This window comes from Eurosta solidaginis, chromosome 1 (genome assembly GCF_040869045.1).
Source record: "Eurosta solidaginis isolate ZX-2024a chromosome 1, ASM4086904v1, whole genome shotgun sequence".
Lineage (NCBI taxonomy): Eukaryota > Metazoa > Arthropoda > Insecta > Diptera > Tephritidae > Eurosta > Eurosta solidaginis.
In genome coordinates, this window is record NC_090319.1 from 60,219,998 (window position 1) to 60,242,655 (window position 22,658).

At 40.8% G+C, this 22,658-nt stretch overlaps 1 protein-coding gene across 4 annotated transcripts in view; it reads right to left on the bottom strand.

The window, feature by feature from the left end:
• Nucleotides 1-22,658, bottom strand: part of Hcs (holocarboxylase synthetase-like protein) — a 182,250-nt gene that overhangs the window by 16,639 nt on the left and 142,953 nt on the right. The window lies entirely within an intron of this gene.

Sequence of the window (22,658 nt, forward strand, 5' to 3'; positions counted from 1 at the left end):
CATCACGTTCTATGGCACTCAAACTTGCGGGCGGACAGTAGGGGTGAGATGTTGGCGGATCAAATAGAAGAAACGACGTTCTGCACAATAAACGGAGACGCCCCCACACGTATGGTAGGAAGCTGTCACAGTTCGCCAGATATCTCAATCGTGAGCGCAGAACTCGTAAACTGCGTCAACTGGCAGCCGATGGTAACATTGGCATCCGACCACCTGCCCATACTTATTTCACTCGAGTGTACCGCCGACTTCATCGTCACCGAAAAACGCACTTTCATAAACTTCAAAAAAGGAAAGTGGGAAGAATATAAATCTTTTACAGACAACCTCTTTGCTGCCCTCCCTATCCCGACTGATGCCCGCAAAGGGGAGCGTGCCTTCCGTAAGGTCATTGAATCCGCCTCGGCACGTTTCATTCCCGCCGGGAGAATTTCCGAAATCCGGCCCACTTCCCGGCGGAGGCCGCAAATTTAGCGAGAGAAAGTGACCTTATAAGACAGCTTGATCCAGGCGACCCCCAAATAAGGGATATAAACCAACGCATCAGATTGCTTGTCGACGAAAACAAGCGGGCGAAATGGGAGGAGCACGTAAGAGGTTGTAACCTCTCTACCGGTGTGGGTAAACTTTTGTCCACCGTAAAGTCCCTATCAAATCCGATTAAGCACAAAGACAAAGTTTCCATCGCCTTTGGCGACAAAGTGCTGTTGGATGCGAAAAAATGCGCGAGCGTTTTCTGCCGACAATATATGTATAATGCATTCTACGGTCGACAAAGATAGACGGAGGGCCAATAGACACGCACATAAACACAATTTCAGCGCGTCACCAATCACCATCACTGCTAAAGAGGTTGAGGACGCCATTGGTCGCGCTAAACCATCTAAAGCAGTGGGCCCAGACGGCATAGCCATGCCGATGCTTAAAAGCCTAGGGAAAGAGGGTTTCAAATATTTAGCGCATGTCTTCAACCTGTCTCTTTCCACCTTTGTCATACCCGAGAAATGGAAAATGGCCAATGTGGTCCCGCTACTAAAGCCTGGGAAACCAGCTAACAGGATAGTCGTATCGTCCGATATCTCTCCTATCGCCAGTAGCAAAGACACTTGAAGCCATGTTGCTCCCTTATTTCCAAGCAAATTTGCAGCTAGCCTCTCATCAGCATGGCTTCAGAAAACTCCATAGCACTACCACCGCGCTAAATGCCATTAGCACCCAGATAAATTGCGGTTTAAATCAATACCCCCACCATAGAACAGTACTCGTAGCGCTAGACCTATCAAAAGCTTTTGATATGGTCAACCATGGCTCGTTTCTGCAAGACCTGGAAGGGTCTACCCTTCCCCCATGTCTTAAAAGGTGGATCGCAAATTATCTGGGTGGTCGCAGGCATCGGTGCAATTTAGAAACGAAACATCAAAACCAAGGAGAATTAAACAAGGGGTGCCACAGGGTGGTGTCCTATCCCCTGGCATTATCACCGACTAAATCTTCCGCGACCTTATTTACAACATGGACGTCCCAAATGTCGACCATTCTGAACATCCATGTCGATGGCACTACGCTACCGACTGTCCTACACCCCAAAATCTTGGGTGTGACGTTTGATCAGGATCTACATTTTGGTGAGCACGCAGCCGCAATTGTTCTGAGAATTCAGAGCCGTCACAAAATCCTCAAATCCTTCGCTGGCAGTACCTGGGGAAAAGATAAAGAAACGCGCATGACTACGTACAAAGCAATTAGCCAGCCGATTACGTGCTACGCGTCACCCATATGGTCGCCAAGCCTAAAAATTACCCACTGGAAGAAGCTACAGGCCTGCCAAAATACTGCTCTCAGAATTGCCATGGGCTGTCTTCTTATGTCCCCAGAACACCATCTGCATAATGAGGCGAGAATACTCCCCATCAGGGAGAGAAATGAGATACTGACCAAACAGTTCCTGTTGAATACCCAGAAACCTGAGCATCCCAACAGACATCTGATTGATGAACCAGCACCGCCTAGGGGCTTAAGGAGTCATCTCCGTAAGCATTTTGAGGAAATACGGCACCTGAGAACTCAGCCGTATGAAGCGAAAAAACACAAGCAGGTCCTTGGTGAACTCCACAAACAGGCGTCGGAGCTTTATGCCGGGAATTGCCCGGTGAATCCAGTACTCAAAGAAAAGTATCCAAAACTCGCGGAAGAGGAACGCATACTCCCCAGGGAAACGCGTGTCACTCTTGCTCAACTTCGTTCTGGATATTGTAACAGGTTAAACTCTTACCTATCCAGAATCAACACCGATATAGAAAAGGTATGCCCCGCTTGCAATGTGTCCCCACACGACACCAACCATCTCTTTAATTGTAATGTGGAACCAACGCCTCTAACACCCCTTTTCTTATGGTCCACCCCTGTAGAAATAGCAAGTTTCCTTGGACTCCCGTTAGAGGATATTGATGACAATTTGTGATCGGTCGCTGCTGTTAGGTGGGGCGAAGCATTGCTACAACAACAACAAATTCAGCGTAACCCCATTTAATTTGTTGCGTCCCTCCCTAAGTTGTTGTCATCCTCCGGGAAGGTATTGAAACTAACCCCGGTCCGAGGTTGTGGTTCTGCTGCATATGTCGTAAAAGGATTTATCTTAGACGAGCATACTCTTGTCAGTGTGTCACGTGTAAAAGATGGTTGCATCGTTCGGGCTGTTCTGCGTTAGAACCAAACGTTCGTCGCCCCCGAAATTTCTATAAAACCTTTGTGGCTCCCTGCTGTTCACGTCCAAGGACGTCCCGCGATTCACTCTCAAACGTACCTCCGCTACCTTCTACCAGCGACACTGCTCAGCAGTCCACATCAACCGTCCGCTGTTGCTCGCGCCAAACGTATTACAATCTACGTAGCATGGATAGTAGCAATGCCGAGCACCAGCTTTTACCTCCGTCCCTCCCCTCCCTTTCCGACACTCGAACTCGTGTAAGAAGGAGTCATCAACTCCTTGTCCCCCACACCGTCTGTTCCGTATGCCAGCTCAGAGTATTTTCGATCGCGGCATCGGTCCAATGCAGTTCATGCCTTGGACCGTGCCACCTTCATAGATGCTCTGGGCTTACAAACGGAAATCGTCCGACCGGCACATTCGTTGCACCTTGCTGCCAAAACACTAGTACCAACTCATTGACACCAGGTACACCAGCAGCAATCGAACAGCACACTCGACGAAGCCTATATCCTTCAAGGCGCCTTCATCCATATCTGACCCCCAGAGTGACGACTGCACCCCCTATGCACTTCGGAATTCTGCAACTTAATTGTAACGGCTTAACTTTCAAGATCGCGGAGATAGTTGACTACATGAATAAAAATAATATCCGTATTGCCGCAGTTCACCCATCACCCGTGCAATATAGTCAATTTCAACCTAACATCAGCCGCAGGGATAATACCTTAGAAAGTCAAGGCATTACCATCCGGTCAGGCGATGTTGATCTAGAAATAATTAACATCTATATTCCCCCTGCCACATGCTGTCCAAGTGGCTATCATTACGCTACTTTGTGGCGAAAACCGTCTTATCCTTGGCGATTTCAACGCTCACCACGATCTCTGGCATTCAAGCTTGCCAGTCGTCAGCAGAGGCAGGCAGCGTGCAGAGCAAATAGACAATACGACTTTCTGCACGATAAAAGGCGATGCCCCACCAGAATTGCAGGCAATTGCCACAGCTCACCTGACATCTCAATCGTCAGTGCAGAGCTCATAAATTGCGTTGAATGGTAACCGATCCTTACTTGCCCATACTCCTTTCAATCGAGCGACCTGCCAATTTTATCACCTCTGAAAAGCGGACTTTTAAAAAGGCCAATTGGGAAAACTACACAACCTTTACAAATCAATGTTTTTCTGATCTTCCCGTTTCGACCGATGCCCGGTAGGGCGAGCGTGCGTTCCGCAAGGTCATCGCTTCAGCTTCTGCACGCTTCATCCCGGCCGGTAGAATACCTGAAATCATACCGCATTTCTCGGCCGAAGCCGCAAATTTAGCAAGAGAACGTGACCTTCAAGGCTCATGCCACCGAAATTGTTTCTAAAGTACAAAGTCTCAACAAAATCCTCAAGTCGCTTGCCGGCAGCACATGGGTAAAAGATAAAGAAACGTTGCTAATCACGTACAAAGCAATTGGCCGGCCGCTCATGAGCTACGCGTAACCAGTCTGGTCGCCTGGTTTTAAAAATACACACTGGAAAGGGCTACAGGCTTGTCAAAATGCTGTCATCAGAACTGCCACCGGATGTCTCCTTATGACCCCCGAACACCATCTACATAGTGAGGCCAAAGAGCTCAATATTAAAGAGCACAACGAAAGGCTGAACAAGCAGTTTTTGCTTAATAGAACAGGAGATAGCGATGACAATGTGCAGCCCAAACTGCACAGCAGAAAGGGTGCAAAATAGTGAAGGTATGCCGTAGTAGACGAATAAAGTGGTGTGGTTGATAAGTAAAGGCGAGTTAGCGAAGTGACTCAGGCGGATTCGGAAAGTCAAATAAAAGCACTTGCGATGCTGTTCAAAATGTTGAAGTCCCTTGCCGGCAGCACTTGGAGCAAAGACAAGGAAACGCTCATAGCTACATATAAGGCCGCTTGTATTATACGTGTCCCCAATATGGCCGCCGAGCCTAAAAAACACACTGCAGTCAAGCGAGCATTTCCCCCATAAATGAGAGAAATGAAATGCTGAGCAGGAAGTTTCTGCTATGTACCCAAAAATGTGGGTATCAAAACAGACATCTGGTTAAAAAGGCCCCGCCTCCCAGGAACTTAAGATATCATCTCCCGAAGCACCTTGAAGAAATTCCGCACTCAAGAAGTCAGCCGTATGAAGAAAAGGAACACAAAGAGACGCTCAGAGACATCCACAAAAAGTCGCCCAGTCAACCCCGTTCTAAAAGACAAATACCGTGAACTCGCAGATAAGGAAAGCAACCACTTCAGGGAGACGCGCGTAACTATGGCTCAAATTCAATCTGGATACTGTAATAGATTAAGCTCTTACTTATCCATCTATGTGGAACCAACCTAACACTCCAAACTCTTTGGTCCAACCCTGTTGAAATTTGTTGTACTCCCGTTAGAGGATATTGATGATCGCACCTATTGGACGGCGCGCAGCACTGTAACAACAAGACCATGCATCTCATGACTGTGTACCTCTTGCGCACTGTCTTGACCTAGAAGGAATAATGCGGTCATATCAAACCATGCTAGAGATGAATGGACTGGGACCGCAATGTGCCTATATACGGCAAAAAACGTATACCATAAGAAACTAATTCCAATTAATATCAAGTAAAGGCCGCCGTGGTGTGGTGGTAGCGAAGGTCCTGGGTTCGATTCCGAGCAAAAGGACATCAAAAATTTTAATTTTAAGTATTTTCAATTGTTGTTGTATTTAAAGATACTGCCCGAAGGTTTCGGGGAGTGTCATCAATGTTTATGGTCCTTTTCCGGATATAGATCCGGTACGTTCCGCTGACAAAGCACCATTAAGGTACTACATCTCGGGGGCGATTTATATGACCACATTAAACCTTCTAGGCCATCCCGCCCCCATCCCCTAGTTCCATGAGGAACTTGGGGTCGCCAGAGCCTTGCCTGCTAAATATGTGTATGACACATTCATATTTGTAACAGGATTCCCCTCGCGTAGGTGAGGTTGACAAATGGATTGCAGAAGTTTTGACGCTATAAAGCTTTGTATTGCGCTTATCAACCCCTTGAATCCTTTTTTTCAATTAGAAAAAAGTTTTTCTAAGCGGGGTCGCCCCTCGACAGTGATTTGCGAAACACTCCGAGTGTATTTCTGTAATGGAAAGCTTCTCAGTGTAAACTCATCTGTAAATTCATCTGCTTGCAGATGCCGTTCACAGTCGGCGCCACCAGCTCACACGACCGCTCCTATCCCTTTGCTGCAACCTCCGTAGCAGAGTAGGTAGCAATGCCGAGAATCAGCCCCTTCCCGCGTCTTCTCTCACTCTTTGCGGCACACGCACACGAGTAGGTCAGGGAAACAGGCTTTCAGTCCGTACCATCTTGTGCACCGTTTGCAAGCACAGAATATATATGCTTGCGACACCTGCCCAATGTAGTTCTTGCCTTAGATGGTGCCACTTTCCCACCTTTTTCCTTCTCAGTGGCGACAACCCACCGACGGGTTTCATCGCACCATGTTCCCCCATCGGGTTAGGGGGTCAGAATAACCTGCGGTAGGTATGCCTGTCGTAAGAGGCGACTAAAATACCAGATTGAAGGGGCTGTGTAGCGCAACCCTTCAGGTTGCCAGCGCAATATACAACTTCTCCAAACCCAATTGTCAACCTCACCTATCCCCGGCGAATCCTGTTTCACTAACAGACGAGGCTCTGGCGACCCCAATCTCCTCATGGAACTTGGCGTGGGGAAGGAGGGATGGCCTGAAGGTTTAATGTGGCCATATAAATCGTTCCCGGGATGGTCGGGCTAGCACCTTAATGGTGCTGTGTTAACGGAGCGTACCGGATCTGTATCCGGCAAAGGACCATCACATCAATAACACTCCCCAAAGCCTTCGGGGAGCAATCTTATCGCTACAACAACAACAACATCGTGCCATGTTGTCACGCCGAGAACAGCCAACCACACCGGGTACACTAATGCTTACGTCTAGTCCCGTCCCAGGGCCCCGACAGCACGACCTAGCCTCCCTCAACCTAGGCGCAGTCACTCGTCACTTATCTAACCCCAGAGTGACGACGCCTTCCCCATTGCATTTCACAATAATGCAGTTGAAATGTAATGGGTTAACTCGGAAGATCACGGTGATAGTCGATTTTATGAAGCAGCACAACATACGTGCGGATTCTCCCCTTGCTTTGCAGATCTGCTCTGGGTACAGCGTCCATAGAAAAGAGCGCAAGAGCGGATGGAGGTGGACTCGCATTTATCACCCATCACTCAGTGCAATATAATCTATTTGATCCTGACATCGGCCGCAGGGACAGCGTACTGCAACGTCAGAGCATATCTGTCCGCTCAGGCGATGCAAATTTAAAAATTATCAACATCTACATCCCTCCTGTCACCTGCTGCCCCAGTGGATACTGATCTGACATCAGCACACCAGTTATCGGTGAAAACCGCCTAGAATAATACGATTTCAATGCGATCTGTGGCCTTCTGATCTAAAGGGTGAGATGCTGGCGGACCAAATAGAAGAAACGGCGTTCTGCACGATAAGGCTCCATTTGGGTGGCCTTCGAAAAATATATACATATCTAGATCTGGAGTTGATACCCAACACCATTCTCTGATTACTCTCAAACCTGATAGCTCTGAAGTTGATATCAAACTCCATTCTCCAAGTGTATTTCTGTAATGGAAAGCTTCTCAGTGTGTTATGGTCCACTTGGGGGAGTCACCTTTGGAACGCACCTAGTGGCTAGAGATGGCAAATAAATGGTGCCATGGCATGTTGATCGAAATGAACACTAGAGGTCGCCACGGCCGCGTGAAGGATGATCTCTAGGAGGAAACACGCAGTTTCCGGAAAAAAGATTATTGCTTGGATTACGACAGCTGAAAGTAAACAAAAAACGTGGGATCGATCTGCTTTCATCCATAATAGCGATACACCAAATAATTTCGTAAAACGTGGATATAAAATAAGAAACAGCTCACAAAAAAACTGTGCCGTGTATATTCGGACCCGACCGTATGGTTGATAGTGGCTAGTACTTGTGAAACGAAAACAAAATGAATTTGCGTAACAAAACTCGCAGTGAATTTCACAAAGTTGTACGGGCATATATTTGAATCCATTTTTAAGGGAATACTCGATACCCGCCCTTACTGAGAGCTACACGACGATTACGACGACCATACCAACCACGAGCGCATCCACCACCAATTGCGCAACCACCATCGCAGCGCCACCAAGGCGCGGTATTCCATCAGCAGCGCCAACCAAACGCGCTCCATCCACCAGGCTTACCACCAGCACCAGCTCCAACAACAACAGCGAGGCATTAATCGCCTTCATTATCCCCCAACACATCTGACGCGAACGTTCTGGTCACAATTTTGTCAACCAATACCAAGTAAATCCATTAAATCCAGTTAAACGGCCTTAAGAGCAGAATTGTTGATATTGGTTCGGCGGAAACAAAGGACGGGCCGCTTAACATAGGCCTGCTGCAACGCCAGGTATAAAAACAACGACAGGGCCGCTAAACCTAGGTCTGCTGCAACGCCAGCTGCAACACCGGATATAACAACACAACAACAACTACAGCCTACGCGGTGAGTTCGTTCCGGGATACGGAAAACCTAAATTTTTTTCCCTTCACATAGTTTGTGAGAACGCTTGTAGCTAAGTTAGACCTAGAGAGTTAATAAAACTGGTTAAACTGTTTCGAAGGCAGAGTTATCTTTGGACCTCTAACGAAGCTTTGTTTTTGACACCGTCGAACTTGCACGAATAAGTGAAGGGAGATAGTGACCCGAAACCAGTGTTATTAATTTTCGATGCTATTTTCGAGCTCATTGCTGTAAACAGTTCAACCATTTTATTTTACTTGAAGTAATGAACTTATAATAAATTTTTGAGATAACCCCATTTGAAACATACATTGATGTATGAGAAATTAATATGAACTTCATTTAAATCTTTGTGCATAAAATTTATTCTTTACTTGCCACATATAAATGTACATCTATGTAAGAGCGTGGACGTTTGCTGCATAATTCAAATATACCTAGATGTATGTATAAGCACGAATCGTAGAAAGAATTGCAGTAATTAATATGAACGTCATTTAAGTCTTTTGCCTAAAAGGTATTTTTTTCCTGCTACATATATACTTCCATGCATGGGCGTATACGTTTTAAATATCCTTAGACGGTAAGAAACATACCATTGAAAGGTGTGAACCACGGTAGTGACGACTAATACGTATTGAATTATTGATAAAAATAGAAAATAAATGCTTTTTATTTTATAATTATATATACATATATAAATGATATATAAGCAACACCAAAAACATATATGAGAGGAAAATTAAAAAGTGATAATGATGGTTTCAATCAGGTCAATTTTAAGATTTCGGATTATTGAAATTAAAAATCCATAAAATGAAATTTAAATGGGGCGTTATATATATAAGTACCATGACCAATGGGCAGTTAACGTTAATTACCCAGTAGAAATTATAAATGTCACATTGAGAAGGAAGGTTAGGTTCGGGTGTAACCGAACATTACATACTCAGTTGAGAGCTATGGTGACAACATAAGGGGAAATAACCATGTAGGAAAATGAACCGAGGGAAACCCTGGAATGTGTTTGTATGATATGTGTATCAAATGAAAAGCATTAAAGAGTATTTTATGAGGGAGTGGGCCATAGTTCTATAGGTGGACGCCATTTAGGGATATAGCCATAAAGGTAGATCAGGGTTGACTCTAGAATGCGTTTGCGCGATATGGGTATCAAAAGAAAGATGTTAATGAGTATTTTAAAAGGGAGTAATCCTTAGTTCCATAGGTGGACGCCGTTTCGAGATATCGCCACAAAGGTGGACCAGGGGTGACCCTAGAATTTGTTTGTACAATATGGGCATCAAACGAATGGTGTTAATGAGTATTTTAAAAGGGAGTGCGCCTTAGTTCTATAGGTGGACGCCGTTTCGAAATATCGCCATAAAGGTGGACCAGGGGTGACTCTAGAATGTGTTTGTACGATATGGGTATCAAATTAAAGGTATTAATGAGAGTTTTAAAAGGGAGTGGTGGTAGTTGTATATGTGAAGGCGTTTTCCAGATATCGACCAAAATGTGGACCAGGGTGACCCAGAACATCATCTGTTGGATACCTCTAATTTATTTATATATTTAATACCTGCCAAGATTTCAAGGGTTTTTTATTTTGCCCTGCAGAACTTTTTCATTTTCTTCTACTTAATATAGTAGGTGTCACAACCATTTTAAAAAGTTTTTTCTAAAGTTATATTTCGCGTCAATAAACCAATCCAATTACCATGTTTCATCCCTTTTTTCGTATTTGGTATAGAATTATGGCATTTTTTTCATTTTTCGTAATTTTCGATATCGAAAAAGTGGACGTGGTCATAGTCGGATTTCGTAAATTTTTTATACCAAGATAAAGTGCGTTCAGATAAGTACGTGAACTAAGTTCAGTAAAGATATGTTGATTTTTGCTCTAGTTATCGTGTTGACGGCCATGCGGAAGGACAGACGGACGACTGTGTATAAAAACTGGGCGTGGCATTAACCGATTTCGCCCATTTTCATAGAAAACAGTTAGCGCCATAAAATCTATACCCCTACCAAATTTCAAAAGGATTGGTTAATTTTTGTTCGACTTATGGCGTTAAAAGTATCCTAGACAAATTAAAGGAAAAAGGGCGGAGCCACGCCCATTTTGAAATTTTCTTTTATTTTTGTATTTTGTTGCACCATATCATTACTGGAGTTGAATGTTCACATAATTTACTTATATACTGTAAAGATATAAAATTTTTTGTTAAAATTTTACTAAAAAAAATTTTTTTTTTAAAGTGGGCGTGGTCCTTCTCCGATTTTGCTAATTTTTATTAAGCATACATATAGTAATAGGAGTAACGTTCCTGCCAAATTTCATCATGATATCTTCAACGACTGCCTAATTACAGCTTGCAAAACTTTTAAATTACCTTCTTTTAAAAGTGGGCGGTGCCACGCCCATTGCCCAAAATTTTACTAATTTTCTATTCTGCGTCATAAGTTCAACTCATCTAACAAGTTTCGTCGCTTTATCTGTCTTTGGTAATGAATTATCGCACTTTTCGGTTTTTCGAAATTTTCGATATCGAAAAAGTGGGCGTGGTTATAGTCCGATATCGTTCATTTTAAATAGCGATATGAGATGAGTACTCAGGAGCCTACATACCAAATTTCATCAAGATACCTCAAAATTTACTCAAGTTATCGTGTTAACGGACGGACGGACATGGCTCAATCAAATTTTTTTTCGATCCTGATTATTTTGATATATGGAAGTCTATATCTATCTCGATTCCTTTATATATGTACAACCAACCGTTATACAATCAAACTTAATATACTCTGTGAGCTCCGCTCAACTGAGTATAAAAATTCAATTTCAAATTAAATGGCAAATGCAGGTCCCCATCTATATTTTCTGCTTTTGGGTGTATAGATATGTAAAAATTTTTTTTTCATTTTACAAAATAAAAAGGTTAACAAAACAAAAAAATTAATGATAAAAAGAATCACGCCATCAAAACGCATTAACTTATAATGTCATCATAATGTAATGATAGAAGGTGGCGGAAGATTTGGCAGCTATCATATCGAACTACCTAGCTCTAGTGAGCTCCAGGTTGCATTTTAGAAGTACAAGAAAACGGGGGCATGAAAGAAGGCCCCTTTTTGAAATGGTACGTAAATTCCTACTTTTTCAATAATGATAAAATACAGAAAGGAGTGTATTTAGATCAATTTTTGCGCAATTTAATCATAAAAGTTATGAAATGAGGATTGTTTTTTTAAATTTTGAAACGCTTGCAGCTTATGAATTTCCTTTGAACGCATCAATTTTGCTGGTAATATTCTAGAAAAGGGGTCGAATGCTAATAAACGACAAAAAATGCCAGCAGAGGTGTCAAAAGACATGTTTTTACTTCGGTATCAATAACCTGAAAGAGATCACTAATGCCAAAAGGTATTTGCAAAAAAAAACGTTTAAAATTTTATGCACAAAAGTGTTCTGCGAAAAAGAGGCCTGGATCTTACTCCCGGTTTTGGAGCGGCCCGGGGTCATTGCTCAGATTATTGGTACCGAGGTGTCTTTTGAACACTTTCTCGACATTTTTGGACGTGTATTAAGAGTCTACTCCTCTTTTGGAGTATTAACTAAGGTAGTTTTTTAATATATTACTTGATGGGAAAAGATATTCAACACACAACAGTAGGAAGGACAAGGCAGCAGGTATATCAATTTGGTGGATATTAATTGAGGTTCTGGTTTTAGTCTTGATCCCTTAAACCTGAGGTGTTTGAGCTGTGAGAAGTTCCGTTTTTGGCCACCTAACATTGAATTCGACGCTGCGGCGAACTGTAGGAAGTGGCTCCGGAGCCGAAGAGATCGTGTACACATCTGACCAAGCCTTCGCTGACAGTAAAGATACCAAGCGAGCTGCTACAACTTTTGCAGATGCCCGTTCAGGACATCGTCATGTGTATGTTCTAACGAGCATAACGTCTTCATTATATAGCGCACGTTGTTGCTTTAACGACAAAGACACTCACCAGATGCTTTGGGGGAATGTTGGGTGTTGATAGTCCTTTGTCGTACATAGATTCGGTTCGTTCCATTAAGGTTCTAGCACGACCATCTCGGAAATGATTTGATATAACCAAATTAAATCTTCTAGGTCACACCACCCTCTTCACAAGGTAGAAAAGCTTCTGATAGCCATTAACTGGAAATGATCATCATGGGCGGCTGACTTATAGATCAATGGGGTCATTATACAAAGGTGTAATGTAGCCATAATCATCGTCCTGGGTTTGGAACCCGCCACATAAAACGTGATCAATACAAATAAGGCAGAGGTACGAGGTATAGAGGGCCTGTAGTTTCCTATTAGAGAATCATGTAAGCGGCGGTGAGATATGCCTATACTTGGACAGCCAAGTGATAGTACGCTGGTGTATCGCGATACACCTCTAAGGCAGTAACGACTGTTTTTATCAATACAGTGACATAACCTCCAACTTCAAGAAAACAACGGACACCAGTAAAATCACCGAGCAAACTTGGTCTGATTACAACCAGAAAAGAACAGAGTTTCTATTAAATATGAGAAAAGAGATATTCAGTATCACATCCACAAGAACAGAATATTGGTCACTTGGCCTGCAATGGGATAGAATGTCAATCCCCTTCAACGGCAGGGGAGGAGGGTAGTAAGGAAACAGTCAGCCACTTCGTCTGTCAGTGCCCAACACTTGAGAACTTTAGGTATCGAACTAAAATCTGTTTTGTGCTACCCGATTTAATGGTTGTATCAACTGCTCTATTAAAGACATCAGGAGACATTTTGATTTAACCAAATGGTTTGAGTAAAACAAACACAGCGTATATTACGTAATTGGTTCCATGGGAACACAATGTGCATGAAAATGGCGATAGAGCGGGCGAGGTCTCTCCGACCGGGCAGCATAGCCACCAACCAAACAACCAGGAAAGTCATAAGGTCAATTATTTTGTTACGCACCTCCATGTGTTAAAATGTTGACACCTGTTGAATTATAGTTCCATTTTATTGTTAAAAATAAAATAAAAATTTGCTTTTATTTCAAATTTTCGGATACGGCGCCCCTTTTCCACCGGCCCAACGAGGTTCTCTCTGAGATAAGAAGAACTTATCCAAATATATGTTAGGATGAAGTTTAGAGCAAAAAATCGGGCGATTATACTCGCGGCTGTTGGTGTTGTTGTAGCGATAAAGGTATTTCCCGAAAGTTTTGCGGAGGGTTATCGATGTTATACCGGTCCTTTGCCGGTATATGTAGATCCGATACGTTTTGGTAACAAGCGCCATTAAAGGTATATGATGGGTTTCAAAATAAAATCGAATCTTTTCATGTTCATTTTACCATATTTTCGGAACCATAATGGGCGTTAAGGTTGCTAAGAATAATTTAGAGGTAGACAGGGGAGACACGGATAAGTCTTTTTCACGGGGGGTCGGATGATCATGGAGGTTCTACGTATTCGTATCAATTGGTCTTGGGATGGTCGGGTTAGTTGCTTAATGGTGCCAGAACGTATCGCCAATACCTTGCAAAGGGCCCTTAATGTCGAAAAACCCCTCCAAAAATTACTAGTCGCTTAGAGAAGAAGAACTAAAATTAGTGAAATACCTTACAATATGAAAATAATGTTTGAGAACTAACACTTATAACATCCACTACATCAACATAAGGTACTGTAGCTGTTTTGCTGCACTCTTATTCCTCGCTATTTCTGAATCTGTAATGATTTGTCTAAATTTCTCCGATATTTTTGGACGAGTTTTAGCTGATGTGAGCTAAAGTAAAGAATTACCGCGAAACCTACGAGGAAAGCTGCAAAAATATATTTAAAACATTAATCATCGATTTTATATTAATATTGCAACATCTTACCATCATTTAATGCAGAAAAAATGCGAGTTTTAATAATTTTGTTTAAATAAACAAAATTATTAAATAAGAATTGTCACACGTTGTAATCATATAAAAGTCAACACAAAACGGAACTTGAGAAAAAAAGTGATGCCGTTGTATATTTTTCAGAAAAAAACGATTTGTATAGTTTTACATACATTTTTTCCTCTGAATAAAAAAGGAGTTTGGCAAAGCGACCACATTCTTATTTCTAAGGGCGTTCAAGATGGCGCCGTTAGAGCGAGAAGCTGCTTACATCCGCCACCTTCTATAATTCCATCATGTAATGTCATTGGTGAACAAAAAAAAAAAAAAAAGAAAAACATTTTTTTCTAAAATTACAATAGACTATAATACGATAAGTATTTACCTAGCCTACCACCTAATTACATATATGTAAGGTTCCCAAGCACGATTACCGCCAAAACTTATGCGTAAGTTGGCAATTTTGTTTCATTTAAAGTCCTTTTTTTAACTAAATGAATTGTCAATAAATGTTATATAAAATGGGAATGCTGACCGTCTTGTTGATTTAGAAGGCACGTAGGGAATTCAGGTAAGGGGCCACCGAAATACAGGTGCGTCGGTGGGCATGGTTTTGAGGGTGGGACAAGCACCGTGCGTCCCAACAACACCCGCGGCGCCCCTCTATATATTCGGCCCTTTTCCCCTTTTCTTTCTTTTTCAGCTTGTTTTTTATTTTAATTTTCAGCGTTTTTTTGTATTCTAATTTTTAACAGCTAGTAACCGGTCATTTCCGGTTCGGTTAGTTTCGTCTTTTTTTGCGCTAGATTTGTTTTGACTATTTTTTTTGAATTTAAATTTTTTGAATGTTTAACGGTCTGTCCGTGGCATCCGGTTCGACCCGATGTCGTTTTAATTTGAATTTCAAGCGTTTTGAGTCGTCTCTGCGCTTTTTTGTCAGTTGATTTGAATAGGCATGATAGGAACTTTTTTTGTTATGGCGCAGGAACAGTAAGGTTGGCAAGGACCCCGCCCAGCCGACATGACTAGCCACTGTGCACCACTACATCATGCCGACTGCCTTCTTTGCTGCTCCCATTGTAGATGCGAAACCATAACAAGTGTAAACTCATCTGCTTTGCAGATGCCGTTCACAGTCGGCGCCACCAGCTCACACGGCCGCTCCTATCCCATAGCTACAACCTCCGTAGCAGAGTAGGTAGCAATGCCGAGAATCAGCCCCTTCCCGCGTCTTCTCTCCCTCTTTCCGACACACGCACACGAGTAGGTCAGGGAAACAGACTCTCAGTCCCTACCATATTGTTCACCGTTTGCAAGCACAGAATATATAGGCTTGCGACATCTGCCCAATGTAGTTCTTTTCATAATTTTTCCGATTGAAATAAAAAAAAAGATATGCATTTTTTATACAATCAAATATTTTCTCATTTTTACAAATCGGAACATCCGCATTGATGCGATCTAAAAAACAAAACTCACGGTAAGATTTGCTTTGGAGATCTGCTCTGGGTACAGCGTCCATAGAAAAGAGCGCAAGACCGGATGGAGGTGGCCTCGCGTTTATCACCCATCACTCAGTGCAATATAATCTATTTGATCCTGACATCGGCCGCAGGGACAGCGTACTGCAACGTCAGAGCATATCTGTCCGCTCAGGCGATGCAAATTTAAAAATTATCAACATCTACATCCCTCCTGTCACACCAGTCATCGGTAAAAACCGCCTAGAATAATACGATTTCAATGCCCACCACGATCTGTGGCATTCTGATCTAAAGGGTGAGATCCTGGCGGAGCAAATAGAAGAAACGGCGTTCTGCACGATAAGGCTCCATTTGGGTAGCCTTCGAAAAATATATACATATCTAGATCTGAAGTTGATACCCAACACCATTCTCTGATTACTCTCAAACCTGATAGCTCCCAAGTTGATATCAAACTCCATTCTCCAATCACTATCCAACTTTTGATAAATGTATAGTTCTCGAGTTTATCTCTAAATTATACTCCAACCTCGAAGAGATTTTAAAAAATGTATCTAAGCGGGGTCTCCTCTCTGCCATGAAAAGCTTCTCAGTGAAAACTCATCTACTTCGCAGATGTCGTTCGTAGTCGGCATACAACAAGTAGGTCCCGCCCTGCCAATTTTTAGGAAAAATTAAAAAGTAGCACGACGCAAATTGGAAGAGAAGATCGGCCTAAAATTTCTTCGGAGGTTATTGCGCCTTACATTTTTTTATTTAAATCAAAAATAATTTTTATATTTTTAATTTTATTTTCATGAAAATACTGCAGTATTGGAATCTTGCATATGAGTCCAATTAAATAATCGCACTTGAGTACAAGTTGAGAGCTATTTTATTCTCAACTTGAGTAGCATCATAGGGAATAATTACTAAGTTCCATTTAAAGGTTAACCATTAAAGGTTAAGGCTGACTTAACCATAACCAGATAAAACAGCTGATCCAACGTACCTTATGGAAATCAATGTAATCGATTAATGGTGCCATACCATAACGCTAAAGCCATAACCATATCATAGCCAACCAATTGGTTTTTGGTTTTTCGCCATATCCATAACCTAAAAATATTTAAGTTGGAGAATTTGTTAACTTTTTGTAGCTTTTATTTATTGTTTTGGATACGTTTTGACTATGAGACTTATTTTTTGTGGTATATGCTTGTAAGTTTTTGCGTTTTCTTCATTTTTATGGAATTTTCACAATTTTTAGGTTACGGCACCAATAACTGATGCCATTTTGATATGGATAAGTAAAAATATGGTTATGACTATGGCGTTATGACTATGTCAACTTTAACTCGGGCTTAAGAGTATTACAGTTAGGCTGTTATTCACATGCTACTAAATGTTGCATACTTTTCTGCGCACTTGTTACTGTTTTAGATATTTTCAGCGATGTAGTTTTAGCATTAGGGAATGTTGGAGTTCGGGTGCAGGTCCTCTAAAATTTAAAAAAATTTTTTGTTTTATAAGTTATAGAGATATCACGATATATGTATGTATCTCCAACACGAATTTTTGTATTTTTATATAGAAAGTGGTCGTGGTTATCCTTGGATCTTGGATTTTTGTAGCTTTTAATAGGGAATCTGCACACCAACTTTCGCAATATTAGCTTTATCGTTCGGAAGATATCGACAACGAAGCAGATGAAAAATCTGTTTTAATAAGTGGGCCATGCCCATTTTTCATAATTTTTATGTTTATTGAGTTAGCTGGAAGTAGCCAACCTACATGCCAAGTTTGAAGTTAATAACTTATTTGGACATCGGAATATTGAATAAATCTTTTACAGGAAACATTTGATATTGTGGCGAATGTTGACATCACTAGGCTGTTAGTAATTAATCACGCACCAACAAAAACATGAAGCAACCACACTTGTGTACAGGAATACATCAGTAAGCATTTACACACATACATAAAAGGCAACGAAGAGATATCTCACACTCACACATGTGGTCATCAGCCGTAGTATTTACTCACACATATACGCGCATATGGCTATGGGAGTGGCGTGGACTACAGATATATATGTATATATGTAGCTGTTTACCAAGCAGGAGATGCAACAATTCTAGAAGGTGAAACGTTTAGACCTTTGGAGAAATATGCGGACGAGGCAACAGAGAGTATAAAAGCAGCGCAAGCTTTTGAATGACTAATCAGTTTTGAATTAAACACGCTATTGATTGTAAAGTATAATTGTGAAGTACTAATAATCCCAAAGTAATCTAAATAATGACCATTTTGCAATACTGAATATTGGAGTGATTTATTCAACAGTTTAGCGATTCGAACGTTAGCAGAAGGTTTCAAATAAGCGGAATTTCCCTAAATTCGTTACAATATATAAAAAGTGGGCGTGGTTGTATACCGATTGTGCCTAATTCAAGTATAAACCATATTCATGGTGAGAAGAAGTAGAATGTCTTTCCTCATTACAATACCTTCATTCAAATGAAAGTTATTGCAAAAATACATGTGAGGAAGAACCTGCGGATGGATAGGCGGATGGATGCATAAACATTGTTAACCTTTAATTTCTACCGGCCGAAGTTACCGATTTTTTCGTTTAACTTAAATCGATGGAGGCGATGAATAAATCGGTTTAGGATATCGCGAAAATCGGAAGATTTGGTAGGGGCTGTCAATTTGAATTGTATATAGCCAAAAACTAATGTGACATATATTCCAACGGTCGCTCGAAATCGATCTGAATAATGCAACGAATTTAACCTTTACTTGTCCATCTTAATCTCCTGCATTCGTTTTGGTTCTAAAAGTCAGAAACAATATTTTCAAATATTCAACGAAACAAACTCGTAGTCTAGGCCATGGATTTCCGAATCAATGTTACATCATACCACAAGTTATATTCCAAATCGAAATCTAATTATTTTCAAAGAATTTTATGTGTTACATAAATCGAAAAACAAGAAATGTTCAAACCGAAAAATAAATTGAGGCAATTTCGATTTAAATTGAGTGGTGTTCATACAACTCAATTTAGCTTACACAATATTAATTTGATAGCTGGTTGGCTCATCTCTACAGCAACAACATACTTTTGTTCAGATTGTCAAAATCTGAGTGTTGGTGTTAGGTGAATGGAATGGAATAACAACATAAAACTTTGCAATTTTTATGGGTTATAAGAAAATCTGTTCAATGATTTGGTTTCATTTTGAGTTTGCCATCTTCTTTTGACAATCCCTACTCCATTGAAATGAAAAAAATAAAATCAGCTGATGAGACGAGCCAACCATATAGTTGAGCCATGCGTAACTGACGTTTAAATCTACTCAATAAACACACTTTACAAGGTTTCATTTGCAGTTTGAAACAATTTACAATTTATTACGCCATTTTTTCTTTTTTTTTAATTGGCAATTTATTATTACATAATAAATTGCCCAAATGGTACAAATTGCCAATTTGGTGTGTGTTTGCGCATAGTATTAGGGCTTTAAAACAAAATTCATTGTCCGTAATTTTTATAAAAAGACTTGTATAAATAAAAGTCGCAAATAAATATTTTTGAGGACTCAAACAAAATAAAAATTTATAAAAATAATTTTGGATGACTTAAAAAAATTATTATTGGACACAATTACCTTGAAAGATTTTTTTTTATTTATTGAAATTTTTGCGATTTTTTTGAAACTCGAAGATCAAATTATTGTACTCAGTTGAGCAGAGCTCATAGAGTATATTAACTTTGCTTGGATAACGGTTGGTTGTACAGGTATAAAGGAATCGAGATAGATATAGACTTCCATATATCAAAATCATCAGGATCGAAAAAAAATTTGATTGAGCCATGTCCGTCAGTTAACACGATAACTTGAGTAAATTTTGAGGTATCTTGATGAAATTTGGTATGTAGGTTCCTGAGCACTCATCTCAGATCGCTATTTAAAATGAACTATATCGGACCACGCCCAATTTTTCGATATCGAAAATTTCGAAAAACCGAAAAAGTGCGATAATTCATTACCAAAGACGGATAAAGCGATGAAACTTGGTAGGTGCGTTGAACTTATGACGCAGAATAGAAAATTAGTAAAATTTTGGACAAAGGGCGTGGCACCGCCTACTTTTAAAAGAAGGTAATTTAAAACTTTTGCAAGCTGCAACGACTGCCAACGTTGAAGATATCATGATGAAATTTGGCAGGAACGTTACTCCTATTACTATATGTATGGTTAATAAAAATTAGCAAAATCGGAGAACGACCACACTTCTAAAAAAAAAATTTTTTTAAAGTCAAATTTTAACAAAAAATTTAATATCTTTACAGTATATAAGTAAATTATGTCAACATTCAACTCTAGTAATGATATGGTGCAACAAAATGCAAAAATAAACGAAAATTTCAAAACGGGCGTGGCTCCGCCCTTTTTCATTTAATTTATCTAAAAAACAATAAATGTAAGGCGCGATAACCTCCGAAGAGATCTAAGGCCGAGCTTCTCTTCCAATTTGCGTCGTGCTCCTCTTGATTTTCCCTACAAATTGGCCGGACGGGACCTACATGTGTTATGCCGACTCCGAACGACATCTGCAAGGCAGATGAGTTTTCACTGTCTAGGATACTTTTAATGCCATAAGTCGAACAAACATTTACCAATCCTTGTGAAATTTGGTAGGGGCTTAGATTCTCGGTTGAAGCCACGCCCAGTTTTTATACACAGTCGACCGTCTGTCCTTCCGCTCGGCCGTTAACGATATATTTTACTAAACTCAGTTCACGTACTTATCTGAACTCTCTTTGTATTGGTATACAAAATGGCCGAAATCCGACTATGACCACGCCCACTTTTTCGATATCGAATATTACGAAAAGTGAAAAAAATTCCATAATTCTATACCAAATAAGAAAAAAGGGATGAAACATGGTAATTGGATTGGTTTATTGACGCAAAATATAACCTTAGAAAAGAACTTTGTAAAATGGGTGTGACACCTACCATATTAAGTAGAATAAAATGAAAAAGTTTTGCAGGGCGAAATAAAAAACCCTTGAAATCTTGGCAGGAATACTGTTCGTGGTATTATATATATAAATAAATAAGCGGTATCCAACAGATGATGATCTAGGTCACCCTGGTCCACATTTTGGTCGATATCTGGAACACGCTTTCACATATACAACTACCACCACTCCCTTTTAAAAGCCTCATTCATACCTTTAATTTGATACCCATATCGTACAAACACATTCTAGAGTCACCCCTGGTCCACCTTTATGGCGATATCTCGAACAGGCGTCCACCTATAGAACTAAGCCCCACGCCCTTTTAAAATACTCATTAACACCTTTCGTTTGATACCTATATGGTACAAACGCATTCTAGAGTCACCGCTGGTCCACCTTTATGCCGATATCTCGAAATGGCGACAACCTATACAACTACAACCACTCCCTTTTAAAACCCTCATTAATACCTTTAATTTGATACCCATATCGTACAAACACATTCTAGAGTCACCCCTGGTCCACATTTATGGCGATATCACGAAAAGGCGTCCACCTATAGAACTAAACCCCACGCCCTTTTGAAATACTCATTAACCCCTCTCATTTGATACCCATATCGTACAAACAAATTCTAGGGTCACCCCTGGTCCACCTTTATGGCGATATCTCGAAATGGCGTCCACCTATGGAACTAAGGCCCACTCTCTTTTAAAATACTAATTAACACCTTTCGTTTGATACCAATATTGTACAAACGAATTCTAGAGTCACCCCTGGTCCACCTTTGTGCCGATATCTCGAAAAGGCGGCCACCTATACAACTACCCCCACTCCCATTGAAAACCCCCATTAATACCTTTAATTTGATACCCATATCGTACAAACACATTCTAGAGTCCCGCCTGGTCCACCTTTATTGCGATATCTCCAAAAGGCGTCCACCTATAGAACTAAGGCCCACTCTCTTTTAAAATACTAATTAGCACCTTTCGTTTGATACCCATATTGTACAAACGCATTCTAGAGTCACCCCTGGTCCACCTTTATACCGATATCTCGATAAGGCGACCACCTATACAACTACCACCATTTCCTTTTAAAACCCTCATTAATACCTTTAATGTGATACCCATATCGTACAAACTCATTCTAGAGTCACCCCTGGTCCACCTTTATGGCGATATCTCGAAAAGGCGTCCACCTATAGAACTAAGCCCCACGCCCTTTTAAAAAACTCATTAACACCTTTCATTTGATACCCATATCGTACAAACACATTCTAGAGTCACCCCTGGTCCATTTTTATGGCGATATCTCGAAAAGGCGTCCACCTGTAGGACTAAACCCCACGCCCTTTTGAAATACTCATTAACACCTTTCGTTTGATACCCATATTGTACAAACGCATTCTAGAGTCACCCCTGGTCCACCTTTATGGCGATATCTCGAAAAGGCGTCCACCTATAGAACTAAGGCCCACTCCCTTTTAAAATGCTCATTAATAACCCTTTTCATTTCATACCCATATCGTACAAACAAATTCTAGAGTCAACCCTCATCCACCTTTATGGTGATATCCCTAAATGGCGTCCACCTATAGAACTATGGCCCACTCCCTCATAAAATACTCTTTAATACCTTTCATTTGATACACATGTCATACAAACACATTCCAGGGTTACCCTCGGTTCATTTTCCTATATGGTTATTTTCCCTTATGTTGTCACCATAGCTCTCAACTGAGTATGTAATGTTCGGTTACAACGGAACTTAATCTTCCTTACTTATTTTTATTTTGGGTGTCTGGTAAAAACTATAAATTGAAAACCATGGCTCAACTATATGGTTGGCTCATCTCTACAGCACCAACATACTTTTGTTCAGATTATCAAAATCTGAGTGTTG